At 34.4% G+C, this 26813-nt stretch overlaps 1 protein-coding gene across 3 annotated transcripts in view; it reads left to right on the top strand.

Annotated features, from left to right (window-relative positions):
• Positions 1–26813, top strand: part of NCOA3 (nuclear receptor coactivator 3) — a 95356-nt gene that overhangs the window by 25507 nt on the left and 43036 nt on the right. For 2 of the 3 annotated variants that reach the window (XM_011369261.2, XM_011369259.2), the window contains exon 2: positions 24191–24269. The exons of the other annotated variant lie outside the window; for it this stretch is intronic. The gene's annotated coding sequence lies outside the window, so the exon portion shown is untranslated. The remainder of the gene's footprint in view (positions 1–24190; positions 24270–26813) is intronic. 3 annotated transcript variants of the gene reach the window in all.

The raw sequence follows: 26813 nt of genomic DNA, 5'->3' as shown, positions 1-26813 counted from the left end.
ACCCCTGCTGGTTATCAGAGAGAGAGAGAGAGAGAGATACTCCATTCATATGGTTTTTATTACAACATATCGTCACTGTTGTTCTATTTTATTATTAGTTATTGTTGCTAATCTCTTACTATGCCTAATCTATAAATTAAACTTTGTCATAGGTATGTATGTATAGGAAAAATCGTAAGGTTTGGTACTATCCATGGTTTCAGGCATCTGTCGGGGGTTGGGTGTCTTGGAACTTATCTTCCTCAGATAAGGGGAAAATACTGTATCTTTAAATAATGACTTAAAAAAAACCTATATCATTTCACCTTAAATTCTTTAAAATATCCAAGCACTTTCAGATTTTTCAAGTGCTTGAAACGTTTTATAGTTTGAATCAGATGCACATATTGCAGTTTGTCATATCTTTTATGTCTCTGTTATTTAGATTCCTAGGTTCCTACTGCTTTTTTTTCCCTTTGCAATTTATTTATTGGGAAAAATGGGGTTATGTCCTACAAAGTTTTCCGTAGTCTGGATTTTGCATCTGAGCAGTGTCATTTAGCACATTCTTCTGTCTTCTGTATTTTCTATAAATTGGTGGTTGGATCTAGAGCCTTTAACACAGATCATTTAAAGAGAATCAATTTCCAGATTTGTAAACTTTTGTTCTCTTAAACCTTTAAGTTGGTCTGCCTGAGAAAGCTTTGCAGAGTCTTATTCTCCAGATGTCTCCTTTCAGAATTGTTCTAACTGCCAACAGAAAGGAATAACTCTCTTTTTACTGTGTTGCACTGGCACTAGGGGTTAAAAAAAATCTGGGGTTTGAAACACATGGATAATTTACCAATATTGGTGTCAGGGTTTACAAAGTGAATGACTCTAATGGCTGGGTAACAACTGGTCTGTCAGGTGCTTCTGAGTCTGTTTTTACCAAAATTAAAATTTTGAAGGGATTGTCAATCCAATTGCTCTCTCAGAAGGAGTGAAAAAATAATTTTTGATAATAGTTCACTAAGATTTTTGTCATGTAACTGAGATTGCATTGAAAGAATTGAGTGACATTGCTTTCACATAATTCCTTCTATTTAATTATTTACTTATATCAGCAAGTTTTATGTATAATTTTACAAACAAAGTATAAATTGATGAACATTGTTGCATTTTAGCAATATTTATTGTGGATACCTGAATGCATGGGGTTGGTGGGAGGGAGAGGAACCCCTTGCCTGTGCCTCTTAATAGATTCATTTAACAATGAAAATGTACTTTTTACATGTGTTTCATCAAAATTTGTAATATACTTATATTTGAAAAATCACATCCTAATGATGATTGCACTAATAATTCAGAATAAAATGTATTTTCAACACTTAAGAGCCTATGATCAGATGGAACTTAATTATTTCAATTTATATGCCCTTTTGTTGCAGAGATAGGATGATCAATAAAATACTTTCAAGCATAAAATGATATTCCATTATGATCAAATACTGTGGGAGAAGAGGAATGGATATTTGTCTTCCAGGAGAAAGGAAGCGTAATAAAATTTGTGGCTGTTAGTGAGGGTGATGATAATCCAGGTTCCTTTGAATACTTCAGAGTGATGTAACAGTTTATTAACATTGATGATACTTAGAATATCTTGGAAATTACTGCTTCGTAACTAGTTAAATGGATGAAAAATTTAAATGTTAATTTACAGATATTCTGGGGTACACAGTATTTAAGTTTTTTTTGGTACATATGTTAGCCAAAAGTTTGAAGTCTTTTGATACCCACTTAATGTCGGGCTCTGTGCTGACTGTGTTGTTGATAAAATGGCTAAAGTGTTACATTCCTGGCTTTCAAGGAGATTTTCTAGAAAAAAAAATACATCTATGTCTGAAGCAGAGACACGTAATTTATGAAAACACAAAATATAAAGAAGCTTGTGTACTTCTCTTCCCCATTCTTGGCAAACAGCAGCTGGTTCCTTAGTGTGTATAAGCAGAATAACAAATCCATATTTTGCATTTGGAATTTTAAGTCAACCCTCCTTCCCTTGTGTTTTCTTTATCAAAATGTGGCTGGAAAATAAATGTACTTATTAAAATGGAAAAATTTTGACAGTCATTAAAGATTAGAGTAGTGGCGATTTTGTTGAAAAATTTAAAATTTTAAACATGCCTTAAAAATTATTTGTTCATATTTTAATTTGTCCACATAGGAAACAAAAGAAAAAAGAAAAAGAAGAATTTTGCTTAATATTTCATCAAGATAAAAATTAAAAAATGTGTGTGTCTCTTCCGTGAAGAGTAAATAGGACCACTAAAATAGAAAGGTTAATGTAGACATTTTTTAAAACTAATTTTTATTTTTTGGCTTGAAAGAAGTGCTATTTCCTTGTTTTTAAATCCTCATGCACCAGGTTGGTCCTTTTGCTGAGGATGAGGCACTTTTGTGGTAGTGTTGCCATGGTGACTGCCTTCCAAGTGCTGCTTCAAGGTCACTCATCACTCATAGCCCTGAATACTTGGATTTTGTTAAAGAAAAATATCAACACTCAGTGGATAAAATGAAATTAATTATCATTTGCATTACTCAGTCAAATCTAGCAAAGTTATAAACAGTATTTTGTGTTGACAGTATTGATAAATTGTATTTTCTTTGAATATTGAATTTTAATCTGCCAGATTAGAAGGCTAATGGTATATCTATAAATTATCCACAGCCATATATTGTAATACTTTTATTTTATTTGTAACACTTTTTTATTAATGTAGTAACTTTATTGCGTTTATGTTTGAGTATGTCTAAACATACCTGCCTCAGTCTTTGTTTTTCTGATATGAGACGGGGCCAAAGATTCCTTAACATTCCTTTTCATTCTGGTAAACTTAGCTTGAAGTTGACAGTCGTATTAGCCTTTGTTCATCTTAGGACTCTCATTTTATTTTCCCCAAACTAGATGTCAGAGATCTATTGTCTACCTGGCTTCTGTTTCATCTCCTCTTTGTCTCATACTGCTGTTACTTTTCCTTATCCTTACTTTTAGTTAAATGTAAATGTGATATTGCCAGAGATTTTCGTATGTTATCAAACTGGTTTTCATTGAAGGAAAATATGAAAAGAACTGCCTCCTTGCATTATTCTTTATTTTCTTGTGAATCTTGTTCTAAGGAGAGAAGAATCAGCTGTGCGCTTTTATTAGGCTGGAAGGTGACTTTGAAATCTGAGATGAGAAACATTATTGTAAAAAGGAAAGTGCCACTGAAACAAACAAAAAAATTGCTATTCCACCATGTATAGCTAGAAAATTTGGTCTTTCAGCTAATTAGAAGCTAACTAGTTGTTCAACCTCCAGGGGAATTGGATGAATTGGTTCTCATAAAGCATTTTCATTTCTGCTTCTGCAGAGCGGGTACCTTTGCAGTGTCTGATCAAGATATTATTTTACATGCTTGAAATTTCAATGAATGCAGAGCTGTATAGATAGTATTGCAAATCTGCCAGGTAGTATATGCCATCTAACGCTTGTTTCGTTTATGCATAGTTACGAAACAAAGTATGTTATCTGATGCTTTTTTTTTTCTAATTTATTTAGAATAAGGAATTGATTTAAAACTGTAAGTTATCATTAAGACAGCATGATCTAGAAAAAAGAGTATTAGACTGGGTGGTCAGGGCCCTGCCCTGATCCATATGTCTGTGTGAACTTGGTCAAGTCACCTTTGTCCTTCACTTTCCTCGTCAGTAAAACAGAGTGGCTCTATTTCCATTGTGACCTTCCATGATTCTAGTCTCAGTATTGTTTTGTGTATTAAATTTGGATCATCTTCTGAAATGGAAGAGAATTGCAGTTCATACTAATCTAAAATCTTTCCAACCTATTTGTTGGATTTTGGTGGAGATTTTCTTTATGTTCACTCAGGTAGCATTAAAATGATTTTGTGTTCTAGTTGCATATTTAATAGATTATTTTGAAAGGGGAAGAAGAGTTTGAGAGTGGTACTAGTTATGTGACACATAATTAGCAGTTTTTAGAATGCTTTGTGACTAAAAGTTAGAATTAACCGTAGAAATAGAAACTGAAAAATACCAAGTAGAAGTTGATTTTGAACATCTTGGACATGGGCTTGCTGTAGATTCTAGATGTTTTCAATGAGGGGCGTGGGTTAGTGTGTACTACATTTTTCTTTGAAGTTTTCCTTAACATATCTCATTCCATAGCCCAGGAGAGCAGTAGTCTCAAAAGATGGTGCACATCCATGTTTCTTTTTTTTACTAGAAAAAAAGTTTTAAAATAGTTTACAGTGTATAGAGTATATGAGCAAAAAGTGAAAGCTGTTTATGGTTTGGTATTGTCTCTTTTCATACCCACTTCCATGCATGTATGAACACACATAGTTTTTACTTTGTTGAATCACATAGTGCTTACTCTGCCATTGCCACCTTTTTTGCCAGTACATAGAGATCTATTTCATTTAAAAAGTGACAAATATAGATATAGTCCAGCTTAATATTAAACCAGAGCTGGTTTATATTGGTTGGTGTATTGAGTGGCAGGTAAAATAGTACCACAGAGAACACCCTTTTTTTTCCCATTTTTACCCATGTGTGCAAAGATTTCCATAGAACAGATTCTTCTAAGTTGGATTTCTAGGTCAGAAGGATATCTTTAATGTTCACACGGGTATTTCAAAATTGCCTTCCAAAAAGGTTTGAAAGTTTACAGTCCTGTTAACAGTGACACCTACTTTTCATGTACATTTTCTTTGGATGGTGATCTTATAGCTACCATTTATTGAATTACCCACCTTGTGTTAGGAATTGTGCCAGGTGCGTAACTGATAGTTTGGTGAGATATTATTTTCATCTGCATTTACAGTTGAGGAATTTGAGGGTCAGAGTGGTGAAATAACTTCGTTAAGGCCACATACCTATTAAATGGCAACACTAGGGTTTAAATCCCTATTTCTCTGAATTCAAAGTCTGTGTTTCTTTTATCCAAAAAGAGTGTCTCTAATATTGCTCAGAGTGAGAGGACTGCCTTTAATAGGTGCACATAAAAATTTAGAATATGCATATCTTTCTTCAAAACCAGTGATTTGGTCACATAATACATACATGTTAATTGTGCTTTTAAATCAACTATAGCCCAAATAGTATAGATAATGCACTTTATTAAAACAGTATATATGACATAATTCTTGATCCTGGCTTTAGATGTTTAGTTTTTTGGTTTTGGTAATGTGCCTAATCCTAAATGGTGTTGCGATTAGCTTGAGGAACCAATGACTGCAACTAGAAATATACTGCCAGCCTCTAAACCCAGTCTAGTTTGAGGAAGAGTAGGCTGTATTAGTTTGCTAGGGCTACCATAACAAGTACCACGGACCAGGTGCTTAACAATGAAAATTTATTTTCTCATGTTTCTGAAGGGTAGATGTTCAAGATCAAAGGTATTCACAGGGTTTATTTCTTCTAAGGCCTCTCTCCTTGATTTGTTGATGACTGACTGTCGTTTCTCTGTGTCTGCATGGTCTTCTCTGTGTGTGTGTCTGCGTCCTAATCTTTTCTTTTAAAGACTCTGGTCATATTGGATTAGGGCTCATCCTAATGACCTCATTCTAACTTAATTACCCTCTTCAAAGACCATATCTTCAAATACAGTCACACCTGGGGTACTGGGGGTTAGGACTTCAACAATTGAATTTATTAGGGGGGATGCAATTGAGTTCATAAAATAGACAGTATTTTTGTTTTCTATATTTTAAGGATTTGGGAATTTGTAAATGTCTAAATGTGATTTTTAAGTGCTCTTTATACATTTGAAATGACCGAGAATTATGAAAATGCTGAATACTTTAACAAATTTTCTGCTCTACTAAATGTAAACATAGTATTATGTTTACCTAGTAATTATAATTAATTTTTTACCTAGTAATTATTTACCTAGTAATTAAAATTAATTTTTATAATAAGAAAAGTGTTGTTTTGGGGGGATGCAGTTTAGAAAAAGTATAATCACTATTAGTAAGGGGGTAAGGAATAAATAGTAAGTGACAGGAAAAGCCTTAAGTCTCAGAATGTAACTTTTGCTACCTGGATCTTTGCTTTCTAAGATTCTTCTATTATAAAGCAATAATAATATCCATAGTTATCATTTATTGATCACTTGATACATGTATCAAAATCTGAGTATTTTGAATGCTTTATGTAATTCTCTCATTTAATTCTCACAACAACCCCATAAGGTATTTTTTAATGTTCATTTTAAGATGAGGCCGTCAGTTGGATGGACTAGTCTGTATCCAAAGTTTGTAATCTTTGCTATATTGCCTGCTCATTTTCTGCTTACTTGAAATTTGTCATTTTATGACAGATTTTTCTACCATATTATACATGATTTCATCTTTTCTGGGAAGGCTAGTTTCCCCACATACTGCAAAGCATGGAGGAGCCAGAGGTTTTCTCCTCTGCATTTGGCAAAATTCCAGAAATCATTCCTGGAACAGAAAGCTGAAGGCATTTTGTGTTTTATAGAATGATACTCAGTTGTAAGTATGTGTGTGTATGTTTTAAATTCCAGAAACGGTGGTAGCTGTATTGTCATCTTTTAATTATATTTTAACTTCTGGAGTCCAAGAGATTTATAGCAGTACCACAGATTATTTGATGGCAGATTTATTCTTGTTTTTCAGTAGTGTTTCACTTTATTTTTGTTTGTGCTTGTAACCAAAAAGATAGTCTTACATCTTTTAGTAGATTCTTCAGGGAATTTCTCAAATGTTATGGGATTTTAAGTCAAACCCTATATACAGGCATACCTCACATATTACAGGTTTAGTTCCAGACTAGTTCTCTGGGAAATGGTAAGTTATTTAGTTTGGACATAGATACAAAGAAGGGTCTTTAGAAATGAGTGCAGAAAGGAATCTGAACTTTATAGATGGAAAGATTGTGCTGATTCAGCTGAGGATTAAGTAGAGAATAAAGTTAGACTTTTGGAGTAATCCAGGGAAAATTTGCTACCTGAACTACTAAAGGGTGGTAGTAATGGAGTTAGAACAAACTGGATAGACTTGAGAGGTATTAAAAACTGATGATACCACAGGATGACAGAGGTGCAGGACATGAACTCTTAAGAGCATCTGGTGGTCTCCAAGTTTGCCTATAGTAGTAACTTATTTGTTGTATGAGTAAACAGACAGAATAGGTAATTTTGCTGATGACCAGAGTTTATAAGTCTAAACTCCTTTTCTGAGTTCTGCATGTTTTTAAACATCCAGTTATTGCTGTTAAGGGAATGGAGTGGTGGAATTTCCACATAAGCCTATATAAGAAGCTGTTGAAAGACAAATTGTCACATTATTTCCCCCTAAGGTCACTTAAATGGCAGACTTTCTGATAGAATTGTCTTCTCAGTTCAGATGTTTAGTAGGATACTTTTTCTTGTGGCTACGTAACACTTAATTGAACCATAATAAAATTTCATGCAAGCCCCTTTGAAGGCTTTATTGGTATTTTGTTCTAAAGATAATAAATCTTTAACTTAGCCTCATTGGTATATTTTTAGAAGTGGGATTGAATTGACAAAATTGGTCATGAATTACAGAAGTAATCATGGATCAGATTGAGAATCTCAATGGGAAAGTAGGAAAGATGAGAAAGGAAGAATGGAAGTATTTTTCAAGTTGGCATATGTGAGATTTTTAAGAGGATTTGCTGTAGTCCACTTCTACTCATAACTATAGTCTGCTGTTCCTGCAGTATTTGTATCATCTGGACAGCATTAGAAGTGCAGATTCATGGGCTGTACCCCAGACCTACTGAGTTGTAATCTCTGGAGGTGGGGTTCAGGAATTTAACATCCCCTGTCCCCCAGGTGATTCTACTGTCTGAAGTTTGAGAATCACTGTTCTAGACAGTAGGAAAGGAGGATTAACTCAATTCATTTCCTCTTTTTTGAAATATGATTAATTCTTATGTTGAGGAACATGTCCTAGAGCAGTCTTAAAAAGTCTTCCTCTATAAGCAGTGGTTATTAAAGTTTAGAGCACACCAGAATCACTTGGATGCTTAAATCACAGATTGCTGGCCCTACCTTCAGAATTTACGATTCCAGTACAGGGTTCAAGAATTTGCATTTCTCAGTTCCTTGGTGTTGGTGATGCTGGTGCTGCTGGTCTGGGGACCACATTTGGATAGCCACTGCTCTACGGTAAATGGAGTAATAATGGAAGTACAGCGAACATGGAGCAGGGAGGTGAGGGTTCTGATTCTGACAAGATCTGACCTTCTAATGATTTTCTAGGCCCAAGATTCCTTATTATGAAAAAAATAGGAGATGAGACTATACTTCTAAAATGCCCTGGTTACATAATGGAAGCTGAGTTTTAGGTAGTTATTGGATACCTATTTTCTACCTGTGTTGCTTCTTCTCTCCAAAATTGCAAAATAGTTGCTATTGGGTAATTTTAGAATAGAAATTTATGCAACCACAGTGATTAGTACAATTAAAATTTGGGGAAAGAGTAGTACAAAAACCATGAACTTTGAATTCAGGCTCTTCTGAGTTGTAATTAATCCCTGTTCGATCACTTGTGAGACCTTGAGCGTTAGTTTACTTATCCATGGACAGTGAAATGCTGTGTACCCTAGGATTCTAGTAAATTTTCATTTCTTCTCTTTATGGTAGAATCTAGTTTAAAATGAGTCAAACCATTAGTTTCCCTAGGTTCAAAATGGTGAATGAAAAAATAATTGGAGTGACAAAAAAGTTGTTTGGGATTAGATTGTATACAGAACACAATCTTTCATCTAATAAAGGTCAGTTAGAGTCTGAAGCTACCCAGATTTTCTTGATCTAGATTCCAGTCTCATGTTTAGGGAAACACTGAATAAATCCTTTTTGAGCAAGTATTTTTTAATGACTATAAACAGTAAAATGATATCTAACAGAATAGTTCTAGTTTAAAAAATGGTTTAAACTTTTTGGTAAATAATGTGGTTGCTGAAAGATTTCAGGCAGATTACATTAGGTATCACAAAACCTTTTTAATGTAAGGATAAACAAAGACTAGGTGATTTGAAAGGATGCAAATTTAGTTTGGGCTCTTCTTGGTTAGGGAATATGTTAGATGCTAAGTAATTGCACCTATTCAGTATTATTGAATTCGAGATCTTATTTTTGAATATTATTTTGGGGCTGCTTTTTGTTGCTTATATTCGATAATAAAGATGATTGTGATTAGAAAGTTGTATACAAGTGGTTTTTTAATGACCATTTTTTTTCTATTTAAAATGTTAATATAGGACTTATGGAATAAGGTTTTTGCTGGGGTTTTGCCTGAATGAATCTAATTAATGGTTCTAATGTAGCTAAATATCAGCAGATTGGTTTAAATCTTGCTAGGATATTTTTTCATGGGCATTCCCACTTATCACAGATGGAATCTTAGCATTCTCCAGAGTGTGCTTCGGACTGGTCGGGTCACAGCTTTTGGAGTCCTTCCTTATCTGTGCAATGAGATACTTTTCCTGATAAGTTAATGCATATTATTACTGTAATTAACAATTTTATAGTACTCTAACAATACTATAACTGTAACAATAAGTGTTATTGCTCTGTTTTCTCCTTCTACTCTACAAGTCTCTTGGTGATGGAAATTTTAAGTTCTAATATGAGATTTATTAGTGTCTTGCTTTTGAAAGCCTGAACATACTTTCCCACTCTAGTACTTGAAAGAATTGTCTATGTGCAAACTTTTATATTCCCCAAGACTTGTGCTAAAAGTGGTGTTTCCTGTTTATGCATGTGCCTGAAAAGATATCCGTGTAATGAACAGCAGTACCTTAAGTTCTCACTTGGTACTTATAGGTTTTGTCATTATTAGGAATTTTCAAGGTCAGTGTTGCTTTCCTTCTGTGAGAATCTACTCAGCTACTGTCAGGTTGTCAATGGGAGTGAGGAGCTGCCTGTGGAACTGGATTAAAATATTTTCTTTCCTGATTCATTTTGGTTACATGTTCGTGCTTTTTGTATTTAATCCAAAAATATAAAAATACTTAGTAATTTTACAAGTTAAATTTCTTCTTGGTAAGATAGCTCTGAGTTTTTTGTGTGAATCACTGACAGTCTGTAATTCTATTTTGGAAACATCTGAAGTTTGTATTTTCCACTACTTAATAGTCGTCAAAACAAGTTTATTGTAAGAGATTTTCATTGGAAAATAAGATTAATTTCCTTGACAAGGCAAATGCTGTCATAATCTATAAATCTTGGTACATAGTAGGCATTTGAAGTTTTTGAATTGGTGGAAAAAAATCTAAAATTTTTTCTTATGCAGGTGATATTCAAAGCCTTACAATGGTTGTGTGAGATTTTAAATGAAAGTCTTCCATATCGAATTAAGTTTAAATTTATTGAGAACCAACCTGTTCGGATTAATGACCCAGAGACTGCATCAGTCTGTGATAAAGAATTTTCATGTTCCTTTTTTATTATTTTGAGAGCATCGGTGGTGTTATAGAAGTGAGCATATGGTATAGAAATTCTGCATCTTATTTTTTAAAAGTTTTATGCAACTTAGTTATAAAAAATGTTATAAAATGTTATTACTTAGTGTTAGATATTGATATGATAATGTGGCATATTTCTTTGCATTTCCCATGATTTAAAGAAATTAATAGACTGTTTTTTAGAATAGTTTTAGATTTATAGAAAAATTGAGCATATAGTGGAGAATTCCCATGTATACCCTCTCTATCCCCAATTTCCCCTGTTAACAAGTGGTACATTTGTTATAATTAACCATTATTACTATAGTATTATTAACTGAAGTCTGTATTTTGCATTAAAATTCATTCTTTTTAGTTCTATAGGTTTTGATAAATGCATTGTAGTATTACATAGAATAGTTTCACCTCTCTAAATGTTACCTGTGCTTCACCTTTTCATCCTTTTCTCCTGAAACCTGGTAACCACTGGCCTTTTTACTGTTTCTATAGTTTTGGCTTTTGCAGAATGTCGTGTAGTTGAGATCATATAGTATGTAGCCTTTTTGGATTGGCTTCTTTAACTTAGCAATATGAATTTAAGATTTCTTCATTCATTTCTTGGCTTGGCCACTCATTTTTATTGCTGAATAATAATCCATTGAATGGATATACCACAGTTTATCCATTCACCTATCGAAGGACAATTATAAGTAAAGCTGCTGTTGTAAGCAATTGTGCGTAGGTTTTTGTGTGGATATGTTTTCAACTCAATTGGGTAAACACCTAGGAGTGCATTTATCCGATCATATGGTAAGAGTATGTTTAGCTTTGTAAGAAACTGCGAAACTGTCTTCTAAAGTGGCTGCATCAGAGTGCATTTCCCTAGCAATGAATGAGAGTTCCTATTGCTTCTTATTCTCATCTCCATTTGTTATTGTCAGTTTTTTAGATTTTAGCCATTCTAATAGATGTGTAGTGGCATCTCATTTTTCTTTTAATTTGTAATTTATTAAAATCATATAATACTGAGTATCTTTTCATATGTTCATTTGCCATCTGTATATCTTCTTTCGTGGGGTGTCTAGATCTTTTGCCATTGTTTAATTGGGTGATTTGTTTTCTTATGCTGATTATTTGTTTCTCATGCTGATTATTTGTTTCTCATTGTTATTGTTATTATTTAAGAGTTCTATGTATATTTTGGATACAAGTCCTTTATCAGATGTGTTTTACAAATCTTTCCTTTTAGTCTGTGACTGGTCTTGATTTTTTTTTTTTTTTGTCTTTACTGGCAAATGAAGGCCAAGAATTGGACTTGTGATCTAGCTTTGGAAAAGAGTTAGGATTTTGTATTTCAAATGTAAAATAAGGTTTAGCAATGTTTATAAATGAATCACAACCTTCTCAGGTCCCTTTTATTTTGTGATTATAAGCAACACAAACCAATTTTGGAAAATTTGGTGCAGTTTTAAAGTGGGAAAAGGTACTGGTAACCTTGGGATCTTGTGGATTAACATTTTGGTGCATTTCCTAAATTTTCTTTCTTTTCTATGTGTTTATTTCCTATATATTTCTGCATCTTGTTTTTACGTGGAATTGTTTCAGAGTTTTAAATATTTTAAAGGCTCCTCTTTTATGATAAAAGTAATGCTGATGTCAGCATTTGTTACCACAGGCTTTGTCTGCAGTTCTAATACTTCCTTTGGATAGACTCCTGGAAATAGAATCAGGATCAAAGATTTTTAACTCTTACTTAATTATTTTTCATAATTATTTTTTTTATATTATATTAAGATGTTTAACGTTTTGTGGAGCTTAAGATTTCTTTTTGTGGCATCTTCTTTAATTTTTATTTAAAAATACTGATAACATGAAGTTTTCTGTTACACCATTTCTTGAAAAAGTACAATTAACAAGCATTCCTTCAATTTAATTACTTATCAGAATTGTATCTACCTTTCCCTGCTTTTCCTCGTGTAGGCCGATATATCTGTGTAGACATGTTCTCACTTTAAAACATGTTATATGTTGCCTGAAAAAAATTTTTTTTTCAGCTTCATGAACATCTTTTTAGGTAATTATATATGTAGATCTGCATTTTTTCAATGGTTATATAATATACCATTTTTAGATATCCTTTATTTAACCATTTATTCATTAATTCAGTGAATATATGTTGAACACTTGCCATATACCAGTTACTAGGGAGAAATATCAATGAATAGAATATACTGAAATCTCTCCCCTCAAAGAACTTGCATGAAGTTGTATATTGCCCTGTTGACTGATGTTCATTAATTGTTCCTTCCTCCCTTATTTACTTTTTTATAGGATGTTATATTGAATATCCTTATGCATATCTTTTATATCTTAATGTACTTGTGCTATATCCCTAGCCATGGGCTTGTTGAGCCTAAAGGATACATGCTTAAAATTGTTAATTTTGCCAACTGATGCCATTTCCTTTCATTGTTTTTTATTTTACATGTCCCTAGCCCTTGGAGGGGTTGTGCATGTTTGTGTGTGTTTATTTGGACATTTGTACTGCAACCTGCCTATTCTGATTCTTTGCCCATTTTTCCTTTTGTTGTCTTTTCTTACTAATCTGTAAGAAAGGGCTTCTTCCCCCTTAGTTTGGGGTGAGCAGAGCCACACTCAGTAGAAATAAAGCCGTTCAGCCTTGGGGGACCTGGGTCATCAAGTACTCTCCCAGCTGGAGGGTCTTTCTCTGGCTTCAATTCCTGTCTGAAGGTCCTGAGGGGATAAGGAGCCTGGGTTGCCCCCACCCCGCTGAGGGCATTCTCCTTGCCCCCTGTCCCCCCACCCACCCCGGGGCTTGTATATAGATTATAAATATATAAAGGGGAAAGGGGTGGCTGGGGAGAGATTGTGGGGCGGGGGCCTCACTTCCCTCTCTCCCCTGTCCCGTGGTCCCCTATCCCTGGGGCCGTTTGTTAAAAAGAATAATAAAAATTCATGAATTTTGATTCCTGGTCTGTTTATATACACTGCAGATGTTTTCTCCCAGTCCGTTATTTACCTTTTAAATTATTTTTTATTTCTCCTTAATTTGGGACTTACAGAAAAGTTGTAAGACTAATATGAAGAATTCCTAGGTACCTTTCACTCATCTTTAAATGTTAGCATTTTACCATATTTGCTTTCTCTTATCATTAAAATTTTTTTTTCTGATCCGTTTAAAAGTTTACAGACATGATGCCCCTTAACTCCTAAATACTTTAGTATATATTTCTTCAAAACAAGGGATTCTTTTACATTATCACACTACAATTATAAAAATCATGTAATTATTATTGATACAATAATCTATTCTGTAGATCTTATTCAGATCTTACCAGTTATTTGAATAATGTCCCTGAGAGAGAAGGAAAATCCAAGATTGCACGCATTACATTCAGCTCTGTCTCTTTTGTTGTCTTTAGTTTGGGATGGTTTCTGGTCTTTGTGTTTCATGACATTGATACTTTTGAAGACTGCAGATCAGTTATTTTGTGGAAGTCCCTCAATTTGTGCTAGTGTTGTGTTTTCTCATGTTTAGGTTCAGGTTCTGCTCTTTTGGGGGAGGAGTATTCTAGAAGTGACATGTTATCTCAGTCTGTCCAACCAAGAGGCACATGTCATTGATTAGTTCTATTATTGATAATGTTAACTTTGACCATTTGGTTGAGGTGGTGTCTGCTACTTTCTCCATTGTAAGGTTTGTAGGAAGATACTGTAAAGTTTCCTGTGAGGTTTAGAGGTTTTGAGTCTGTAATTATGGAAATATCCTATTACTCCTTAAATTTATACCCACTAGTTTTAGCTTCTATTGATGATTCTTGCCTCCTGAATGAATTATTATGATTTTGCCAAATGGTGATTTTCTAGTTCCATCAATTCTTTTTCATTTGTGAGTTTGCTTTTTATTGGAAGAGCTTTCTCTTTGTGTATATATTTTTATTGTAGATTCATGAATTTTTAGTTTATTCAGTAGATATAATCCTTTACCATTATTATGGTGCTCAAATTGTACCAGATTTGTCTAGTTGATGTTTAACTTTGATCATGGTGGGTTTTATTTTTGTTTTTGTTTTGTTTTGTTTTGTTTTTTTTTGTATTTGGAATGTATAAAAATACGGTATTTTCAAATGTATTGCCCTTTGTAGGCTTCTAGATTTTGTGCTGTATTTAGCGGAAGTCCTCTCTTACTTTAACTCCGACTCCCCGTTGTCGATCATCTAACTCTGTGGTTTCCTAACCTTTGCTGCTCGCCTTCTTACTCCACACACTGGGGAGCGGCTGGGAATAGAGAAGCCCTTAGTGAATGCCCACAGCCAAAACAACCATTAAGGCATAACACTTATAAAAAAATTTTAACCCTAGGAAATGAAAACCCTGTAAGTGTATTCAAACTTCTCATTTTCAAGCAGTATGCTAAGTGTATTTAATCTTTTCTTAATGAGTCAGAACATTGGGAACATTACTATTACCTTTTTTTGCGTGAGGGGGAGAGGCTTTGGGTGACACCTCTCATACCTCCTGAATTAAACAGGATTATTTCTCTTTAGACTGAAAGACGCTAGAGTCTACACCACTTTAATTTTAAGATTTTTTTCCTATTTTCTTTTTTTCTTAATTCTATTTTCCTTCGCTATCGTTTGCCAGCCACTTGGCCGTACTTTCCTCCTGTTGTCAGTACTCATTGCTTCTCATCTTCTCTCCCTTCTGATTCGCCATGAGGTTGGGAAGCCAAGTACACACAAGTATAATAAGCTAGAAAGAAATAAGAACAAATAAACTCAAGCGTGAGGTCCTGAGAGTCTCTTTTAATGAGTGGATGTGCTGTATGTTTTTTGCACCCATTGTCTGGCTTTTCCTGACAGTGTTGGTGACAGCTATGTTGTGTACTGGCTTTAAATATGGTTCTTTTCATTGACTTTATTAAACTTAACTTTTAAAATGAAGCATATTTTGAAACAGGTTAGCACATAATTTTCAAGTTCCCATGGGTCTACAGTGTGGATCCCAGAGTAGAAATGGGAAGAAGGTTGAGACTATTGGACTTAATGATAATAAAATAGATAACGAAATTAACTATTATTAGTCAATTCTCTGTTAGTGCTATCATATATAGTACTGTCTGTCTAGAAGTCTCTTTGCATGATTGGTTCCTTTCAGCCCTCAGATTAACTGTTTCATCCTCAGAGAGCCCTTTTCTGACCTGAAACTACTTCACTTTTCCTACTTTTCCCCCCTTTCTATATCACATCGCCCTATTTATTTCCTTTACGGCACTTATCACTTTCTGAAAATACCTTGTTTATTTGTTGTTTGTTAATATCGAATAAAATGTAAGCTCTGTGATTTTATCCATTGTCCATCTTTAAGATTTACTCCATCTCAAAGACATATGCTTAGGATTTTTTGAACTTCTCTGAGCATTTCCCTTTGCTACACCCAGGGTCTAGGCTCTGTGAATTTAAGGACTTCTGTGAGGGCCTCGTGTCTTGTTTACCTTTATATCCACAGAACCTGGAATAGCAGTACTGTAGAATATGGTATAATATCAGCAAATATTTGTGAAAAGAATGGATGATTTATACATACTGTTAACTTTGTGCTAGGCATTTGTAATGACAGCCTATTAGCTTTTTCACTTGAGAGATATGGTTGAGGCTTATAGTCTAATATCTTTTAAAAGAGTAAGTATGTGGTATAGTTACATTATTACTGATTAATAGTACCGTTTTATATGGCATAGTACTCTGGCTATCCAATAAGTGAGAAATTCTGTTTAAAAAATAACTGTGTGTTCAGTTTGATGCCGTAGAAAATATTTCAGTCATTTTTTTTAAAAAACATTGAATCTTAAAGAGTGATTCTCAAACTTGTCTGTGAACCACTCTGACAGAGCAAGAAGACAGGATGGCCAATTTTTTGTTTGCTTTTATTTTAGAGTCAGTATTTCCTTTCAGGTTCTGTGTATGGCACAGAAGCTGCATCGGTGCAAGTAGAAGACGAGGCAACTAGCTGCTGTGGCCCTGAGTTTGTTTTGTCTTGTTTGTCAAGAGGACCGAGTTGGGTACTTGGCTAAAACCAGGGGAGAAGAATGATTTCATTGGAGATGAGAGGGATGGTTGCACCTCTCATGCCCTGGTCTATGGCAAGAAGCTAGCTAGCCACTGCTTACCTCTATGCTTTGTTCTGAGTTATTTTTGGGATAATTCATGTGATTGGAAAAAAAGAATATAGAGGCTTGGAGAAATTGAGGAAAAATTTATCCCTTCTCAGTGCCTCACAAGGTGTCCGTGGCAGGGTGGAGGGGCAGGGGATATGAATAACTAATTTAATTTTACCCTTTCTCCATTTTTGTAGTTTGTCCTGTCTCAAAGGTGTGTGATAAGGTCTTGTTGCATTCTTCTGAATGCCTTCCTTTGCCATGCCAGCCACTAGATTCTTTGAATTTAGGGACTTAAGTATTTTGTACTTGGTTGCCTTCCTTTTCCTAAAATGATTTTAGAAAGCCTTTTATGTATGCTGAAAGCTCTATGCCCATTACATTATAGCCCTTTCCTGCCAATCATTGAAAGGTAAAAGGCTTAAAAAAAGTCAAGCAATATCAGTTTGTTTGAACTTGAGCATCTAATATCTTCATGTTTTTTGTTGTTGTTGAACCTTCAAACTTCAATCACAATAAAAGGATGAGGAGCATAAGGGAGGAACAAAAAATTATATTCTCAATTTATGCAGAAAATAGAAATATAATGGCTTTGAACATGCTGACAATTAAAAAAGGCCAGGTTTTGCATTTATTATACAACCATTAACAGTACAGAGATGCTTTCCTTATTATATGTATTTGTGGAATATCATGGTTTAAGCATAACTCCCTTTTGGTAGGTAGGAAAATTAGGTACACAAAATTAATCGAATTTATCCAAGGTTATAAATAGAAAATTACAAGGAGCATATAGATTTTCTGATTCTGCCTAATATTTTATCCAGTTAGTCGAAATGTATATAGAGCCTCAAAGCTGATAGGCTAAGCAAATTAGTATGGTTTCCTGTCTGTACATAGTAACTGCTCAATTAAGTCTTGCTAATATTAATTATTCAAGGAGAGAGAGTTTGTTCTAGTTACTGATAATGTATATTTTGATGATGTTTGTTGAGCACAGAGACGACATATTAATATTGGTGAGAAGAAAATTGAATTTCAGTACAGAATTTGCACATATTTTGCAATATAGGCTTTTATGTTTTGGATTTCTACTTTTGTAACTTTTAGGCCACCATTGATTTTAGGTAAGAGAAATTCGAATCTTATTCTGTTTTCTTCAAGGGCCTGTATCTTCCTTTGTAAGCATTTTGCATAGCAAGTACAGGTGGTATTGTGTTGAATGCTAAGTTTACTTCAATGTCTGGTATTAGATGATTTGTATAGTATTAAGTGAAATGTTTTAATGTATTGTAGCAGCGAAGATATCTTTGATATAATTTTGACACGAGTATTATAGTGAGTTAACTTTGTTTTTAAATATTAAGTAGAAATATTTTAATCTTTATATGCCAGGAATTCTGGGATCTTCCTGTTCGCCCCTCTTTATACAGCTGCTGGTGGAGATGGAAGCCTGTCTCAGTGTTAATAAACGCCATCACCCGTTCCCTTCCCCCAGCCTAACGCTAGAGTCTAGTTTGCCTGCAGCTGCAGTGGTAGGCATCTTTCAGGAAGTGACCTTGGCTTGTATTAATCAAATTCAGAACACACAAAAAAGCTTCTTGCTAACATGCTGACTTGATGTAAAATTTTATCGCATCCATTTTCTTTCAAAATGAGGCCATCTTGTAAAAAGAAGATACACAGAAGACTCAATATAACGTATTATATACAAAAAAAAGGCTTCTGTAAGTCATGTTTAAAAAAAACCTAGATTTTAGAGTATAGACTTTTTATGACAAATATACATAAACTTAAATCATGAAGGTTTGGGAGTTTTTACCAGAAAATTACTTTTTTTTTAAATGCTAAATTAAAAGAGACCTATATCAGCATCAAGTTTCTGTATTTACTATATTAACAACTGACAATAAATTGCTATGGTAACTTTATGCACTGTGAATTTATTTTGGAACCCTTTAGCATTTATATATTAAATAAGGCAATTTTGTATATTGGTAACCTTTGGGTATCCAGAAATACCTGTGGTGTCTTACTTTGCTGATTTGGGTAAGAAAATGAATATCCTACGTGAAATAATTTTCTTGGGCAGTAGTAGTGCCTACAGCGGCTTCTAAATATAACCTTACATTTAAGTCAATAAGCCTGCTGAAATTCGACTACCTATTGTATTAATGAGAAATATTGCTAACAACAAGTTCACAGATATGCTTATTTAGGATTTAACAGATCATTTTGATAGAGCAGTTAATATAAATATTTTACTTTTATCACGTAATGCTTCAAAGAAATCTAGTTTTTAAATGTAGGATAGTTAAGGTGTGTATAGCACAGATCTTCATTTTAACCTTGTTCAATGTTAAATAAAGAATGTTGAAAAGAGTATTCAATGGATTAGTTTACTGATGTTTTATGCATTCGGAAGAAATTTACATAAAAATGAATTAGACAGCAGTTGGATCTATTACCAAAGGGTCGACTCTTAAGTTTATTATATAAGGGATCACTCCTGGGTACTGGTGTTTAGAGAGAAGAAATAGAGGAAAAGAAAGCTTAAACCTTAGGATCTGTACCTGCGTTTCGGTAGATGTACAGTATGAAAAGGAGACAGGCATGTTACATGTTTATAATAATGATTTGGAGAGGAGGTGGGGGAATCTATGCAAATAAAAAATTGGGGTATAGGTAAAAACTTTAAATTTTTTTGTGTTGTTTTTAAAGCATTTACTGGATACACAACCATCCATTATCTTTTATCATATTATAAATTGTTCTTAGAATTGCAACCTGTGGAGATAAATCTGTCTCTTTAACCTGCCTAAGTTCACTCTTTGTCTTGATACTAGCATTAATGATTTGTTTGTTAGATACTACAGGATAAAGAAACCGATTTCAAGGAGGAAGATGATAAATCATTATTTCTTCCCTCAAATACATGTTTAAAATACATGGTCTTAAATAAGATTGTCACTTTGCACTTAAAATGTTCTTGCCTTATGCCCACCCCTGTCCCCCCTCCCCCCCCCAAAAAAAGGAAAAGGAAAGCCTTCCAAGAAAAGGAATATATGCAATCCTGGTAGCCAATGAGTTAATGTTCATTTGCAGCCTGAGGGGTCAGTTTGCAGTCTCTGATTCCTGATTGGCTGCTAAAAGGTGAAATTGAAACCACTGTAAACTTTTGACCCTGTAGCAATTCTTGTGGAACGCTGTCCACTGGTGGAGCCCAGAGCTTCGGCTCACCTCCCCACCCAGCTCTCCCACCCCCTTTCCTGTATTTATTTTGTGTGATCGTGCAGCACTGCATGCAGTTTTTCCAAGAGAGGGGGGAGAGGGAAACTGAACAAGCACCGGCAAGTGCCTTGCTTGCATGCCTGTTTTAGTAACCGTGTCATTACTAACTACAACTCAGCCAAAGATGTGGGGCCTGTTAATAAACTGGTCTGCCAACCGGATTTTTTAGTTTTCTCCTTAATCTCAAGGTAATTTCAAAAATGCAGAATGGTTATATTTACTGCCATTGTTCATCAGTGGTTAGTATCGTTGTGTAAGCAAAATGTATGGTGTAATTTCCTGGGTATGTTGAGTTAAAAATAGCTTTCATTTTCAGCAGCCTTTATATACACCCCATTAATGTTTTCTCTGTCTCATGGAATTTTTATACAATTGGCTAACATTTTACAAAAATGCCTTTGTCTTATTATAAACTCAAATGGCATTTTAGTTGTGATAACTATGGAAAATAATTGTAGAAATTATCTGTACATTTAAATTTCATTAATCTCTTTGCTGAGGTAAATGGTTTTGGATTTGTCTTGCATTCACATTTAAATAGTGCTTTACAGTTATGAAAAAGGCAAGGGCAGCTCTTTTCTTTAATATTATTGTTGGACTCTGTATCTTCAACTTCTGGTACTTCCTTGTATCCCTGGTGTCTGGCACAGTGTAGCACATTGATGCTCAGCAAATCCTTACTAAACGGACATAGTTTTCATTTTGAGAACTATAGTGGTTATTTATACTTGCTTCTTTCCTAATTAACGGCAGGAACCATATTTTCTTATACTTCTGACTGCCAGTGCAGTGCCTGGCATCTAATAGGTACACAGCAAACATTTAATTGAATTAAATGTCTTACACAAGGTCACTTCAAGAAGCTGGACTTCCAAAACCTAGGATTTTACTGCATCATTTAAAATTTCAGGTTGTCTCCATATAGGACTAAGCATTTATTATATTTTATTAAATGATGATGTAGAACAAATTATTATAAATCAGCTAGGCCTTGTATATCATAGGAGAAGTGGTAATACATGTCAGTCTTTTTAACCCTGTCCTTACTTTACTAGACATGCATATGCTGTAATTTGAAATAATTCCTGCCCCCTTGTCAAAAAGATGATGGTATTTTAAAAAGTTTGTCATTAGTGTATTACCAGTGTCCTCTGGGGTACCAAATACATTTTTACTTGAACACATAATAGTGGATTAAGTAATAAATAGTAAAAAAAAAAAAAATTCACTGAGTTGTTTATACAGCTTTAAAGAAAGCAGTAACTTTTCTATACAATTTAAAATTTTCAGTTGATTTTTAACTTACATCTGTTTTTTCCCTTTCAGTATAGCTACAGATTGGTTTCAGTTGACTGATGCAAATAAAATCCATTGTTACAGTTTTGACAAAGTATGATATATTTATCACTTGATAAATAATCTGAACTGCAAAAGAATGTTAAATTTACACCAATATTGGGTAACCATTAAGTACCCTGAAATTTAATTGGTGAACAGACTTATTCTGTAGTGCTTTTAAGATGAGTGGGCAACAGCTAGCTTTTCCCAAAGACTGAATCTCCATCTCTGGGATTTTAGGGAACAGAGGAGAGAGGTCCCTGGGAGCATTGCCTGCAGCAGCATGGAAAGAACAATGAGTTTAATATGATTAATAGTAGAGTCCTTGACATCTTCCATGTTCAACAGCAAAAAGAAAGACATGTTCATAACATTCAGTGTCCTCTTTTTGTTCATTTGTGTTTCCAAGCATCAGCATTAGTTTGGATTTTCCTCTGTCAACTCCCTTCCCCCAGTTTGAGTCTTTGTTTTGGCCTCGAGGCACATCTTTTCAGACTAGCGTTTAACAAAGCTCAGTTTGACCCTCCCTCCCATTAGTTTCCTAGTGATGCAGGTTTTGATACTGTGGATCTTATCAGTCACCTTTTTGTTAATTCTAGTAGAAAAATTAATGTCCTCTCCTTTTCAGTTATATAGTATTTTGGGAATGTGTCATTCATTTTTTATGTCTGTGATTTTATTTTTATATGTATGATTGGCTAATGTCCAAACTATGAAAAGGGATAAGAGTAAGCTTATTTTTGATAAAGGTAAGAAATACCGTTCCAAGAAATGTTCTAGGACTATTATTGCTTTTGCAGAATCTTGGTTCTAGACAAGTTAACTGCAGTTTTCCTAACAGTTCCATACTTTATAGGATCCTGGTATATAGTACTGTTTAGAACCCTTTCACGTTCCTGGGAGGCAAGCCAGTCATTGAGCTGTGACTACTTGGGGACCTTTCTAGTACAGCTGTGCACTTTGGAGGTGAGGTGGTGTTTCTTTGGATGCCTGGAGTTATGGGGTGCAAAATGAGTGGATCAGCACTCTTTTAAATAGTTCTCAGCAGTGGTACAATAATAGTTGAGTATTAACGTAAGATCTGCTTGTCAACATTCCACACCAGACAGCAGTACTTGTTTCCTGGGTTAGTTGTTACGGTACTGGGTACATTCTGACTCAAATCCCTTTTCCTACCCACCCCTCTTGTTCTGTAGGTACTAAGTCTGCCTTACTACCTTGTCCCTTCCCCCATATAACAACAAAAGAACCATTTCTGAAGTGAAACTTGATTTAAAACCAAGGCCAGAAAATTTTGGATTTTCTTTGCAGAAGTTCGGCCTACCTTTTCCTCCATTTCCTTTAATTAAATTGGGTGTCATAAAAATTCAAGTCATAAAACATTGAATTCATTTAAAAACTAAAACTAATGATTGTATTTTCTCCAATTTTTTCATTTCAATGTGCTTGGAAATCCTTAAGTTATATTATGTGTCCAATAATCTTTTGGCTAATAGTTTTTATTTTTTGAGCATTTATATAGTGATACTAATAAGGAATTTAAGCATTTTCATTTAATCGTTACAATAGCCTTCTCATGAGGTGTTATTCCCATTTCAAGATGAGAATATATGGCTTGAAGAAGTCTTAAGTTGACCCAGGGATACCTAGCTGGTAAGTGAAAGAGTTGGGAGATCTAGATCTGGTGGACTCCAAAGCTTTCGCTCTTTAACCATTATGCTAACAACTAGTTACACTGTTGTGCATTAGAAGATGTATTCCGTGAACCCGTTTACTTTTATCTCAGTTATAAGCTGGAGACTATACTGCGATTACAGATAGACATGTTAGTAGATATATCAGCTCTTTTTATAACTAATTGCATAGCACTGATAATACTACCTGGATTTTCCTCTTTTCCCTTTGTGTACCACATATGATGTGCTCCCCTCCCTCCCAATTTTCTCACCTTTAATTTGGGTTTCAGAAGTTAAGGAGACGCTTCATATCATGCAACTAGATTGTGATTGGTTGTCCCCTATCTGCATACTAATTTGTCATGACTGTGATATGTTTGTTACTTGGAACTTGTAAATATATCATTTTTTTCTTACACCACTTCCCAACAGACCTGCCAATTTCAGCATGATTGCTGTTAACTTTAAGACATAGTTATGGTTGTTGTCTTGATATAGGTAACACTAGAATTAGTGGTAGTCAGATTGTTGCTTTATTGTTACATTTGGAAATTCATAAGGTGAGGGTGAATGTTTTTACTGGCTCACTTTTTTATTACACCAGAGCCACCTTCACATTTTCTCAAGTGCAGAAGAAGTCTGTTCTTTATATGTCGTGTATTTTATTGAAGATTATTTTGAAGAACTTGAAGAACTGCCCCTCATTTCTCTATCTCCCATTTAAAAATATTTCTTGTTGGTGACTCAAGTGTAGCCTTTCGTAGAGAAGGAGAAAACGTCCAGGTTCTTTTTCTTGCTTGCTTACCTTGTCCATCCATCCATCTGGTGGGTATTTAAGCATTAGCTTCTGCCACAATATTAATATTGTTTTTAATTGTTATTTGTTGAACACTCCTTTTGGACAGGTGGGGACACCCCAAGTTCAGCTTACTCATTTGATCACTTTTCAGGACTTGGAGCTAGTTTCTTCTACCCCTCTTGGTATTCCTCATTTTTTACAAACTGACAGAACATATTGTGTATTCCATGCCTCACTTTTTAAGCAGAAGTAGTAATATATAGCAAAATAAGGCATCAGCTCAAATTCCCAGGAAGAGGCCTCTTACTTGATAGCCTTTCTTTGGTGTGTTTCATATGTCCAGGGAAGGGAAAAGTGGGAAAAGTTAATTTGTGTGTGATTAATAATAGTACTATTATTAAGAAAGGGCAATAAATTCAACCCCCCCCTCCTTTTTTTTGTCTTCAGGATCAAAATACTTGCTGAACAGTGGAGTCAGAGACCAATAAAAATAAACTACTTGAACGTCATTTGACTGGTTAGCCAGGTAATTCAGTTTCACTTTGACTCAATCCTTTGTAATTTTCTTACTTCACCCTCTGAAGAGATCTGCCCTTTTCTTTAATTTATAATTTAAACTTGTTTAATACTTCATGTTCTTCTCTTTAATGATAATAATAGTTGAACGAGTGAATATGTATGTGTGTGTGTGTGTGTGTGTGTGTGTAACTTTTGAGGAGGAAGGGAACTGTATGCTACAGTTTACTATGAGACACAACCCCCCCCGCCCACTTTTTCCTTGTGTGTGACTCTTTTAATGGCATTTAGTCAAAATCTGAATCATTCCCACCTGTTATCATTTCACCTTGTGAAGACTGGTTTCCCCAGATTACTTGTGTTAGCAAATAGCGTTTCATCTAACTCCTCTCCTAACTTTCATGATTGCATTGGAATAGGAGAAATGATAGTTGAGAAAGCAGCGCTTTGCTTATTAGCTAGTTAAATTTCTTTTAGTAATACCACCATTCTCTTCATTAGCTAGACTTGAAATCTGAGTCTTCGAATCCCACCCCCTTTGATACATTTTAGTAAACAGGCCTTATCCGGTTTTCAGTTTTCATGTCTCCTACATTTATAACACTTTCTTTTATTAATTTTAGCATCCTTGATCCAGATTTAATAATTTCTTGCTTGTATTTGTTCACATGTCCCTTTACTGCTGCTTATCTACTATTTCTACCTACTTGAAATATATGTGGGCATAAGGATTGATATATAATCAATAGAACAGAATAGACACTAGAAAAAGATCTTGATGTTGATTGCCAAAGCAATGCAATGGAAAAAGGAGAACCATTTCAATAATTAGCCCTGGAATGAAATAACCATATTTTAAAAATTGGTCCTCAATCCCTTCTTCACACCATACACAAAATTAAAATGGATCATAGACCTAAATAATGCTAAAACTATAAACTTTTCTAAACATAGGAAAATATCAGGCAGCCACTGATCTGCTCTTAAGTCACTACAGTTTTGCCTTTTCTTAGATTTCATGTAAACGGTATTCCCCTTGTGCATGTAACTTTTGTAATTGTTCCATGATTCTCGAATATATTTTTCTTTTTCTTCTCTTTGCATTTCAGTTTTGGAAGTTTGTATTGCTATATCTTCAAGCTCACTCTCCCCTCACCCCCAGCTGTGTCCAGTCAGCTAATAAACCCATGAAAGGCATTATTCATTTCTGTTAGTGTTTTTTGGTTTCTGATATTCCCATTTGCTTCTTCCTTAGAGCTTCCATCTCTCTGTGTACATTACCCACCTGTTCATGCATATTGTCCACTTTTTCCATTAGAGCCCTTAGCATATTAATCATAGCTAAAATTGCACATTTGGTTTCTTTCCTGTTTACTAGCAAACTTTTGAGGCTTCTTTGCATATATCATCAAAATCTGTTTTGATTTCTTAGTGCTTGTAACTTCTCATTTAAGAATGTAGGTCACATAAAAACTTCATAAATGTTCATAGTAACATTATTCATTATGCCAAAAAATGGAGACAGCTTAAATGTCTATCAACTAATGAGTGGATAAATAAAATACGGTATATCCGTACAATGAAGTATTATTCAGAAATAAAAAGAAATGAAGTACTGATATATGCTACAACATGGATGAACTAGAAAGGATTGTGCTAAATGAAAGCCAGTCATAAAGTACTAGATATTGTATGATTCCATTTGTATGAACTGTCCAGAATAGATAAATCCATAGAGACAGAAAGTAGATAGTGGTTGCCTAAGGCGGGGGCATGGAGAGGGAGTTTGTGAGGTGGGGGAGGGGCATTGGGAGGATTCGGGGAGAGACAACTAAGGGATACTGGGTTTCTTTTTGGGGTAATGAAAATGTTCTAAAATTGATTGTGATAACAGTTATACAATTTTGAATATATTAAAAGCTAATGAATTGCATATTTTAAATGTATGGTAAGTGAATTGTATTCCCATAAAGGTGTTAAAGAATATAGCTGATTTATTGAGGAATAGTAAGAGTTCTATGATGCCATAAAGGATGGAAAAATAGTTACTTTTCTCATGGCATTGCTGGGTTTCAAAAGTAACATGTTAGTTGAACTTACTTCAGTTTTTCTAAAGCTTCTTGCAGCCTTATAGTAATTATAGGGTTAATGCTAATTCCAGCACTGTATCTTTTTCATGTGTCAAGAACGTTTATATCAAAAAGAATTCTTAAAAAAAAATTAAAGTCATACCCAGACCTATCTGCACTTTTCTGTTGTCCATTAAACGTTTGGGAGATACTTATGGATATCTTGCAGCAGAATGTTCAGAAATCAGTTTTTGCTCTCAAGCTTATAATAGTAATTTTTAAAAAATTACCAAGAAAGCCATAATTTTGGTATATCTGCTATTTAGAGCTAATGAAGTGCTGTGGTTACAAGTGGAAAGGCCAAAGTTATTTTACTTGAGGTAATCAGACCACATTTACTTCCTCACCCCATTTTAATTTTCTTTTTGGTTTTAAACTTTTAAGGGTGTCCTTCTATGGAAAGAGGACTGATGATGACTAATGAT

Source organism: Pteropus vampyrus, unplaced genomic scaffold (assembly GCF_000151845.1).
Source record: "Pteropus vampyrus isolate Shadow unplaced genomic scaffold, Pvam_2.0 Scaffold147, whole genome shotgun sequence".
NCBI lineage: Eukaryota > Metazoa > Chordata > Mammalia > Chiroptera > Pteropodidae > Pteropus > Pteropus vampyrus.
This window is presented reverse-complemented; position numbering and strand designations above follow the sequence as displayed.